The sequence below is a fragment of the Macrosteles quadrilineatus genome, unplaced genomic scaffold (assembly GCF_028750875.1).
Source record: "Macrosteles quadrilineatus isolate MER2022 unplaced genomic scaffold, UCM_ALF_1.0 Scaffold_2__2_contigs__length_208266976, whole genome shotgun sequence".
NCBI classification, from domain to species: domain Eukaryota; kingdom Metazoa; phylum Arthropoda; class Insecta; order Hemiptera; family Cicadellidae; genus Macrosteles; species Macrosteles quadrilineatus.
The window spans coordinates 10787275-10799386 of record NW_026542595.1 but is presented as its reverse complement, the minus strand read 5'-3'; positions in this window follow the sequence as shown (position 1 = coordinate 10799386).

Here is a 12112-nt window from a genome sequence, read left to right as displayed (position 1 = left end):
CCATTAACCTAGCTTTTTGATGGCTCGAAACTGGACCAATTCCGTTTGATTGGCCTTTAACTTAAATACTTAACTTAACTTAGGTCTAAATGATCCTGGCTAATGAAACAGTTGACTTAAGGCGCGATTACACCAAAGTTGATAACTAAATGAGTTGCTCTTAATAAATTTTACTGTTGCATCATAGGTTGAGTTTAGGGTGTTGCAGGCCAGGGTCAGGGGGAGGGCAGTTCTCTAATACGGAAAGTGCGTAAAAAGCAACTAAGTAAACTTAGTCTTCCACTTTTGTAAGTCAACTTTTTTTATCTTTAAGTTACTGACACTCCGCGGGAAACCAATATTTAGTGGAAGTCTTGTTTTCTCCACTAGTGGGAGGCCAAAAAAAGTTGCAGTATTTTGTAGGAAAAACAGTGGTTCATGGTAATTTTTGCAGTGGCGGAACAGTGCATCTGGCCCAGAATTGAGGTATATAGGCCTATATAGCCCCCCCGCCAACTACACGTGGCAGAATTGTTTAAATATTATAATGTGAAATTGTCAACGTTAGCGTTTTTACTTTTTGACAAGCTTTTTGAGGTTATTTTTTAATTTCTGTTTGCTAACTTGTGTGCTAAATCCTTATAAGTTACATATTTAACTTAGTATACTGAAATACTGGAGAAATAATTGGCTACAGACATACTCACCGGAATGGTAGGCCTGCGCCTACACTTGTGGTAGAGGACGATATCGAAGCTGATTTTTTTAACATATCAGTTGTTTAAATAATCAGTTTGTAGTTTGAACCAGTTACTATATACCAGTATTATTCTTGGACCCTGCGCCCGTGCTGCTGCGGTATAAAAATACTCTGGACTGTTTGTAAGTAGTCTTATTTTCCGGAACAGCAAATTTGCCGTTATCAGTGAAGGGTCAGATTCTTGGAAGTCCGACATTGCCAACGTCCTGCAGTCATTCATAACTGGGTTGGCGCATGCGCACTGATAACCCAGTGCAGGGAGCCAGCCGCACCAAATATCCCATCAACTGGTTGCATCTGCTTGGCGGGGGTTGATGAGACACGGCTTTTTCACCGCGCCTTCTATTTGCTGGTCTGCAATTCATCTACATAACTGTATTGTTGATTGCAGCAACTACACCGCAGGGGACGAAAAATTCCGTTTCCTATGATACTTATAAAAAATACTAGAGAAGGTTGTTGTGGACCAGATAACGCAATTCATTGATGCAGAGCATATTTTAGATGTTAACCAATCTGGTTTTAGAAGGGGACATAGTGCATGCACAGCTTTGCTTAATATAATTGACGAATTTACAAAGCCAAAAATAACAAGCAATGCAGCGTATTGTCGTCATTAGATTATACACAGGCGTTTGATTCTGTAAACCATAGCATGTTAATTTCAAAGTTAAAATACTTCAGATTTGATAGTACGGCTCTAGAGTGGATGACCACATATTTGAGTGGGAGATCACAGATTACAAAGGTGGGAAATCAGCTCTCATCGTCAGTGGCAAAGACAGTCGGTGTTCCCCAGGGAAGTTGTCTTGGTCCTATCTTGTTTAATATGTATATAGTAGGTGTTAAAACGCGATACTGACTCTTCTAAAAGGGGTATACTTTTTAAATAATCTCAAGAAAACATAGTACAAAAAGAACTTCAATTTTAATCAGACATAACTATTCAAGACCATTTCTAACAATCAATCAAAAGGAAAACACTAATTGGAAAATGTAAACAAATAAAACATCTGATGAATTAAATTAACATATAAATAATCATCTAGAGACAGTCATTTTCAACATACTCCCACCTTTTGAGTCTTAAGTTTCCATTATTTAAAGACTAAAAACAATTATCATACTTCCAGTCTTTTTGGTAACTTGATTAGTCTTCCTCTTTTTGTAAATTTGTCTTTCTTTATAACTTTTTCATCTAAACTTTCTTTATCTTGAACTTCTTCTGCCTGGTTATTAATAACTTCTATGGGATAAATGTGTTGAATAGGTCGTAGCAGAGTTCCTTTGGATGTCTTCAGCTCCACCAAACGCACATTACCATCTTTTCCTTTGAAAGTTTTCTGAACCCTCGCCATAGGCCAGTCCATACGTTTTACATTGTCACTTCCCATCAGCACAATTTCTCCTACTTTAACTTGACGATTTTTACTTTTATTTGAATGAAGAATCAACTGGCTTAAATATTCATTTCGAAATCTCTTCCTTAAATCTTCTTTCAATTTTAGTTGATGTTTCATACGATGACATAAATCTGTTCTTTCAACACAATCAATATCTATTACTCCATGTTCTTTTGCTTCAAGAAGGAACATTGCTGGAGTCAACACTTCCATATCACCACTATCTTCGGACACATAAGTAAGTGGTCTTGCATTAATCACAGATTCACAGTCGCATAATACTGTTAACAATTGTTCATAATTTAAACAAGATCTTCCCAGTACTTTCCTAAGAAGTTGTTTTAAAAGTCTGATAAGTCTCTCCCACCATCCTCCCCACCAGGGTGATGCTGGTGGATTGAATTTCCACTCAATCTTTTTTATGGAACTATACTTCAAAATGCTATCCCAATTCAGTTTATTGAGTGAGTTGGCTGCACCTTGGAAGTTTGTTCCATTATCAGTACATATGACAGAAGGTCGACCTCTTCTTGAAACAAATCTCCTGAGACTTTGCAGAAACGTATCAGTTGATAATGATGTTACCAATTCTAAATGAACTGTGCGGTAAACAGCACAAGTGTATAGCACAATCCACGCCTTTTGACCACCTTTCAAGAACACAGGACCAGCAAAATCAATTCCACATACCTCAAATACAGTTGCATCACGTACTCTAAGTAAAGGTAGTTGTACTGGAACAGAATCAAGCCTCTTGCGGCTATATCTTTTACATGTAACACATTTTTCTACTACTGATTTAACCGTTTTTCTTCCACAAATTATCCAAACATCTTCTCGTAACATAGACAGCAAACCTTGAACTCCAATATGACAGTTTTCTTCATGCTTGTAACGAATCAATCTTTGCACAACTGGATGATCACTTGGCAGAACTACAGGATAGCGAAAATTTTGTGTATCAGGTCTTTCAACAAGTTTGGTCTTGAGCTTTATTAAACCATCTATATCCTCAAAAACACAAAATGACTTCAATCTGTCATCCTTTAAGCCTGAAAATGACTCCCTCTGTATGAGCTTAAAAACCGTCTTTTCTGCATTTGCTATTTCATCTTTGACAAGTGGTCCAATAATTCGATCTTCTTGATTTCTTGAGTTATTTGTAAACCTTATAATCCACCCAACCATTCGGAGAAGTTTATCATATCTTGAGAAATAAAGATACCAATCCACAAATCTTTCCGAATTCAACATTGTTATACATGATGATGTAGATTTCTTCAATTCTTTTCCAACAGCTTCTTCATCACATTCACAAATCTTATTATTTTCAGATTCCATCTTGACAGTTACAGTATCCTCTATATTAGGAATGTCTACACTACACTTGTCAGAAATAGGTGTTAACAAAGATGTTATAGTCATTACACTTGATCTACATGTCACTCCTTTTACTTTTACTTTCCCCATTAACACCCAACCAAGTAAGGTTTCCATTGCAACTAAATCATTTGTCAAAACATGACGTTTCCCTGTAAACAACTTTCCACCAATATCAGATCCAATCAAAACTTCAATTGGCCCTTCTACAGTGTCAGAAACATTAATACCAAAAGACTGCAGTTCATTAATCCAAGGACCCGCTTTGATTGTTGAAACATCATTACATATCACATCTTGATCCAAAACTTCAAAGTTGCAATAGTAAGTATTACACAAATCACTTAACCTTACTTTATAACGATTGTGTTTTACAGCATTTGTTACTGATCCACCAAACAATGCATGATTAAGGGTTTCCTTTCCAAATGATACATACCCCATTTCTTCTGCAGTTTTCTTCAAAATGTAGGACCTTTGAGAACCAGAGTCAAAAATGACACGTGCTGCTCGTTCTTTATTACCTCCTCTAATATTCACACGTACAGTTTGTAAAAATACTTCAGATTGTGCATTATTAGCTAAATTACTTTCACAAGGTACTAAAGTGCTATCATTAACATAATTTACATTAGATTTATCTTGAGACTTGTTACACATTACTGTTGCATGTCGACCATTGCAAAGAGAACAGTTTAGTCGAACATGACACTTCTTACTAACATGGCCATACTTTGTGCAACGATAACAACATCTGTTACTTGACAATAGGTTTACCTTTTCTAAATGTGTCAGATTACTACAACTCTTACAATTTTCTGTCAAATGTTTTTCACCACAAAAAATACATTTCATAGGGGTTTTACCAACCTTTTGGTTAACAAGTCCGGTTGCAGTTAGTATTGATTCCGTTTCGTCACTAAAGAATGGTTTGGATGACTTACCCAATTGTCTCTTCGAGTCCCCAAAACCAGAGGTAGCAAGTGAAATTCGCTCCTCATTTGTCACTTCAATACGCAGAAACTTCAAAAGTGCATCGAGTCTATTCTTCAAATCAGCTTCTGGATCAAAGTCGGAATGACGTTGCCACGCCCTTAAAAGATCCTCTGGCAAACACGACTCAACTAATGGGTAAAGAATAGCCGCACATTTATCAGTAGTTACTCCTAATGTGTCAAGAGCTCTGATTTGACATTCTAATTTGTCAAATAAAGTCGAAATCACTACCTTTTGGCTCAAGTTATTGAGTAGCAACTTTAAAAGTTCTCGAACATAGACTTCTATCAAAAGATCATCCCTTCCAAAACGACTTTTTAAACTCTGAATAGCATCTCTATAATTCTCTGATGTAGCAGGATAGCTATCTACAATTTGTCTCGCTTTAGAATTTGGAATAGTGGCCTGAACTAAATAGTGGAACTTATCAACATCATCAATAGAGGGATCTTCATCTATCCTCTTAAAAATTCCCCAAAAAGGAAGCCATTCTTTAAGATTCCCGCTAAATTGTACTAGTTTAATCTTGGGAAGTTTAAGCTTAGTCTTTAAATTTGAACTTCCACTCTTAGCTGAATTACTACTGACCAAATCATAATCTCTAGACTCATTCAACCTACTTTGTACCAAAACATTTACTTGATTATAGGTTTCCAAATAACTATAAGCTTTAGACACTTCTTCTTCAAGAATTGCTTCACTTTCCTCAAATTGAAATAAATGGTCAGATATCTTTGTGTCTAAATTCTTTAACTCTTCATAAACCATACTTACAGTTTGAAACCTACCTTTCAATTCATCTAAGTGAACCGTTTCCTGTGTGAGTTCATCCTTTAAATGGTTCACTAGTCTTGAAAAGTTTGCCCTGACAACAGTTCTATGTTTCTTGTTCTTATTAAATTCCCTAACATCAGTTTCACTCATCATACTATCCTGTCACGGTCGCCAAATGTTAAAACGCGATACTGATTCTTCTAAAAGAGGTATACTTTTTAAATAATCTCAAGAAAACATAGTACAAAAAGAACTTCAATTTTAATCAGACATAACTATTCAAGACCAACTCTAACAATCAATCAAAAGGAAAACACTAATTGGAAAATGTAAACAAATAAAACATCTGATGAATTAAATTAACATATAAATAATCATCTAGAGACAGTCATTTTCAACAGTAGGTATTGAATCTGTATTGGATTTCGGGATTTTATGTATTCTTATGCTGACGAATAATGGCGACTGCTAAATCTTCTTATACCAGCCTAATTTGGTTGGGGAGGCATTACAACATATGAGTAGTGACCTTTCAAAGGTTTGTGAATGGTCTAGGGATCATGGGTTAAAACAAAACTAAACCCTGAAAAATGTTCCACTATTCATTTTTCCAATGCAGCAATCTATGAGCAGCTGGAAAAACACAGCATCAAAGTCACAGTGTCTTCTTTCTTCAAACAAAGTTTATACTTCGTAAAATGTTCAGTATCAAATAAATACATTCAATTAATGAGATACAACAGGAAAAAAATTACATTGAACACAGATTATAAAAATTAAAGCAAATATGATACTTATGTTTCTGTAGCCTATCTAAGCTTGATATATTTAACATGCTACATGTAAACGTTCCCAATTAGACTATTTCTAAGACTTAAATACACACTTCCAATAAAAATTCAGCTAAAACTAGAGTATCCAGCCAACTGGGAGAACCAAGAATTCTACTTAAATGTTTATAACTGAGAAAAAGGAAAAAAATATTAGAGAAAATATAGGGAGAGCAATGAATGCTACAACCTCGATGATTCTGATGTTTCCGTGATCATAGAGGATAATCTAACACTGAATTTCAACGTGTTATCTGCAGAAGAGAAACTTGCTACTTTTCCTTTCAAGGCAAAGACACACTGCCACCCATCAGGAGCTGCATCTCTGCTATTTTTGTGATTTGTTTGCAATGAATCATCAGAAGTTTGATGATACAGTCTTTTAGAGTCAGGTGTAAAGACATATTTGAGAGCAACCAATATGAAAGGATGGCGGTGTGGGTTGTAAAATCTTAGAAATCAATAACGGCTCTAAAAAGAGGGGCCTTTCTCTTTTGATTCTTGAAAAAAATGGTCGCTACTTTTGGGGGACAACTTTTTTATTGAGAGTAAAAAGCGCTGGAAAAGATTATGTCCAATACAACTTTTAATTGCTCTTGTTTAACAAAAGTGTTACCTTTATGGTAACACTAGCTACTGAACAAGAGTGTAACAATAAAAATAAATAATAATGGTGTTTCTTTTAGTTAAAAAAAAACCTTCTAATGTTTAGGGTGTGAAATCCTCACTTAAACTAGAAAGGGCATAGACTCTGAAAGGATGACTCCCTTATAGTGGTATGTGTTGACCATAAAAGAAAAATACCCCCACCGCAGCAAACCTGCAGCCTAAGCAAATTTCCATTTGCCTGATTGGATTTACACTAAAATGTCTCCATAAAAATATCACATTTTTTTTTCTATTTAAAAAGGCCTAGAATTAGTTTAACAAGTTTAGGTTTGCTGCATCAGGGAGGGCAAAAAAGTGTTTTTTTTTTGTAAAATGTTTATAGCTCAGTAAGAAATAAATGCATTTTCCAAATTTGATCAAAGTATGTCCATAAACAAACAATCTAGAACAGTTTACTTATTCTGCATAAGAATAACATAGGAATTTTAAATTTAATTTTCTCCGTAACCATTAGGCGCATAATAACGCTTCATTATGCCATACTCCTTTTATCTATGATTATTATACTAAATTATTAGTTTTTTTAGCTCTACAAAACGGTTAAGAAATAAATTCCTAAATTTGATGTTTTTTGGGTCAAAAATGGGAAAAACCAATTTTTATCCCATAAAATCTCCCACAAACCCCCGTTCCCATAGTCCGAAGATGCTGGTTTGCGAATTCGTTTGAATAAATATAGGTTTACACGTTTACCAATTTTCATCAAAATAGGATCATTTTATTTGCTTGAGTTATCGTGTTAACGGACACATATATGTCATTATACATCGTACCTGTCATAAGACGATGTATCATAAGACATAGGGACCTCAAACGAAAAAGTAAATCGATCCCGGGTCCAGGTCTTACCATAAGTACTACAGTAATAGCTTATGCGCGACCAGTGGCATAACAGAAGGGCCCCGCAATGTGGGGGGGGCCCGGGAGCTGAGGGGGCCCGCAAACCAGTGAGCGGGAAATGGCGAGCAGAGAGGCCCATGAGACGAGTGGGGCCGAAGAGTTTGAGTTAATTCTTATTAAAATGTATTGTCAAAATTGTATTGAACAAGTAATAACATTGATGTTATTAATAATATGTTGTTATCAGTTATCGTTTAATTTTGTTAGGCATCTTCACTGATAACGAAATAGGGTAACAAATTTAACGTGTTATAACGTGGGTCTTTGATTATTATGCAATCTTACTTTCGTCACCGAGAAATATTATACTTCTCGGTGATTTCATACACTGCTTATGTTGTATGCAAACATTTTGTTACTTTGGAGTCTGGACTCTGGAGTCATGAACGTTGGCTGGGGCTTTTAATATACAGTAGTATTATTTTACATTTTAATTTTGTCCTAATTTTTATTGTATTTTGTTAAATACAATATACTACTACTCTACTGACTGATGTGTTTGTTAGCCCATTTTACCTCACAATTAACCAATGCTAAAGACATTTATTGTAAGATAAACGCTTACAACATAATAAGACGCTTGAAATCCATACTAAGATAAAATAAAAAAATGCAATAGGATATTTTTAGCCTGTGATAAAAGTACGTCAATCTATTAAACTAACCAGCTTTTAGTGTATGAGTTAATTATAACCAAAAGATTAAACTAACCTAATAAATTCAAACTTTCTCATCCTTCACTCATATTTGGGTTAAAATACGCACATAGTGGCGTCCCCATCTTAAATAATTGATTGATTGACTTTAATACTTCACTTTGAAATGGCGACCATACCAATATAGGTATTTTAAGCCAAGAATTAATGGAGACTAGTGTACATGTTGCTCGAATTCGAGCAATTGCAAAGTGTTACAGGATTTATTTCAAAACGAATAACAGTCATATTTACAATGAGTTTAAAAGAGTCAACTCAAAGATTACCGGTGTCGGTGTGTAGACTAACTCAGATCATGTTTATCTTCGTTATTGATAAACCTAAAGAATTCCGGCTGGTTTTCTCCTTCTCAAAATACCTCGCTGTACAGGCAACACAGGTCATTGGTAGAGGGCCAATTGAACGAAAAGTCGTTTTGGGGTAGTGTAAGGGTGCATTTGTAACCTAATACAGTAGTTGAGATTGTCCAGGGTCAGGTGCTGACTGTGATGACCTATTACGCGCCACTGTTTTGTAGCTGCGGTCATTATCACGATTACGCCTCCTGTCTATGTTTCGTTGAGGTCGCGTCGGAGGCATTTAAAAGAAAAAAACAACAAATAAACAAATTATAGCTACACAAAACAACGATAAATGCACAAATTTAAGTTAGAATCATGCTAACACGATCCGTCATAGCGACACAAAACAACGATAAATACACAAATTTAAGATACAACCATACTAACACGATCCGTCTTGGGAGTTATGTTTAAACAAACTCAAATAGTAAATAAACGTACTCAATATGTTTCATTGAATTGAAAAATAAATAACAGCAGTTAAATTATACAGCTGATCAAAATGTAAACAATTATGTTCTTCATAAGGATAACATGGGAACTTTCAAAGCCACTGGGGCAGAGCCCAAGGGACTTTTTCAAAAAATGTAAGGCCAGTTTGGAAATCTACGCGACACGCTCTTTCCAATGACACGTCAATGGATAAAATCGGTTAAGAAATGGCGGAGGAGTTTACTAAATTGAAATTTTACCTTTGTCATCCAGCTCCTGATTTATTATCAACTTGTTACGGCCGTTTCAGCATCACTGTGCCATCGTCGGACTGTTCAGCCAAAAGGCGTCGTTAAAACACAAAAGCACATACACGAAACACACACAAAACGGGGTTTTGAAAACAGGCCTGTTGAGGATAGTACATTCCCGAACTTGAGCAAGTAGCTGACTGGAGTCATGCTTGCATTGTCATGTGGTTGTGGTGTTATCAGCTGTACTTTGCCCCTTTGGTCTTGGTTCTCTCCACTGATTTAAAATACTATTGAAGATGAAGTGTGATTTAAATTGTAATTTATCGTTTAAAATTAGTTCACTATTGTCATTTTTCATGTGGGCTTTGTAGATTTCAAATTCTTCCAGGGTATCTAATTTGCTGCCTTTTGTACAGGTGTGAAGGATTTCCAAGCCAGTGTCAAGGTTATTTAAGTCGTGATTTTCATCTATCAGGTGTTGAGCAAAAGTTGATTTTTGTTTGTCATTTTTCGGGTTCGGATGATGCTCTTTATATCTTGTTTTGAATGTACGCCCCGTTTTTCCTACATAAACACTAGGACAACTAGCACATTTAATTTTGTAGACTCCTGACCTGTCACCCTTATCTATAGCCTTTCTTGTAACATTAAGTTTGTTTAAAGTCTTATTGTTTGTCCTAAAAGTTAACTCTATACCATTTTTCTTTAATTCCTTGGCTAAACCATGCTGTAACGAATGGGAGTATTCTACGCATACATATTTCTTATCTCGTGGCACTTCATTACCATTTTTATTTATATTTTTATTCCTTTGTTTACTAATTATTCTATCAACCATGTTTGTTTCATACCCATTAGCTATTGCTATGTGCCTAATGATATTGAGCTCTTTTTGGTAATTAGTGATCGACATAGGAATGTTTAGCAGCCTATACACCATGCTGTTATATGCTGCAAACTTCTGTGAGGGTGGATGGTAAGAGGTGTTATGAATGGTTTGGCTTGAAGTGGTTGGCTTCCTGTAAATGCTGAAATCTAATCTGCTATCTACTTTCTCTATTGTCAAATCCAAAAAATTAATCTTATTTGATTCTTCCACTTCCATTGTAAATTTTAAATTAGGTGATATGGTGTTGAGATAAGAGTGTAATAAATCCAGTTGTCTGTTATTTCCATTGAACAACAGAATATTATCATCAACGTATCTGTGGTACTGTATTATCTTTTGCTTTTGTTTGTTACAGTCTGAAAGTATGAATTCGTTTTCTATATAATTTAAGTAAATATCCGCAAGAATACCTGACAATGGAGAACCCATTGCTAGGCCATCAGACTGTGTGTAGTATTTTTCATTAAATATGAAATAGTTCTGCTTCAAAACCTCTTTTAATAAAATCAACAACTCATCAATGGCTTCAGGTAACATGTTTGAGTTCGTGGATAGGTTACTTTTAACTATATCTAGAGTTTGATCGACTGGTACATTAGTAAAAAGGTTGACAATATCGAATGAAACTAACAAATCTTGTCTCCTAACATTCAAACCTTTTGTTTTGGAGGAGTTTAACCGACAAAGTTTCATGTAGCGTATTAATTATATAGATGAGTGGCCCAACCTTTTAGTTTTGAAAGGGACTAAGGCCGACATATTCCTGAGACACAGATGTTAATTAATTGCCAATACAGCAAAAGACAACTAAGGGGGTTAATAGGGGAATTCGAACCACATTTTTGCCTTGTAATTAACGAATTAGTCTAATTATCAGGGTAATAAAAATTGATAACATGTGTGATAAACTTAAATCAAATGTAAAATTTTTAACCTCCTTGATACAGTATTAACATTCTGATAGACAGGTGGAAAATAAGGTTTTTTTATTTGATTTCAAAACTATTTACAAACACTAATATTGATATAATGATGTAGTGACGTAACACTTTAATCAAACCACGACTGAAATACTTAACACACCCTTTTATGGAACATAACCCATAATTTAATATTTTAATTTTTAATTTAATATTTTTTTCCTAATTTATTTACCACTCTTTTTATGATTAATCTGTTTGATAATTGTATCGGTGGTCCAAAAATAACTCTGGGGGGAGGAGAGAGGGCGTTTGACTATGTTGTATCGATGGTCTAAAAATAACTCATGGGAGGGGGCCCAAAAAAATATGTTTGCAAGGGGGCCCGTAAAAATTTGTTACACCACTGGGCGCGACCACAGAAAACGTACTACTATAACCCAGAATGCCAACCGCATGGTAAAAAGCATTAAGCGTTTTGAGAGAGCTTTGCCTGTCAATCCGTAGGCAGCGCCACCAGCGTTGCCATGCAATAGCAATAGCATAGCAACGCTGGTGGCGCTGCCTACGGATTGACAGGCAAAGCTCTCTCAAAACGCTTAATGCTTTTTACAATGCGGTTGGCATTCTGGGTTATAGTATTATGTTTTCTGTGGCGTGACCTACATTGGAGGCGGAATCTGACGGTCTGAGCGGGTCTGCGCGGGTCTGGCCGGGTCTGCCAGAAAGAAACACAAGTAGTGCCGTCTCCCCTCTTACACTGGCACCAATCGTAGTGTCGGGAAGGAAGAATGGGTCTGAGCTTGTCAGAAACGAATCTTAATAGTTTGTTTTTTCGCCCGGTTAGACCAGACCCAGAGACCCAGTCG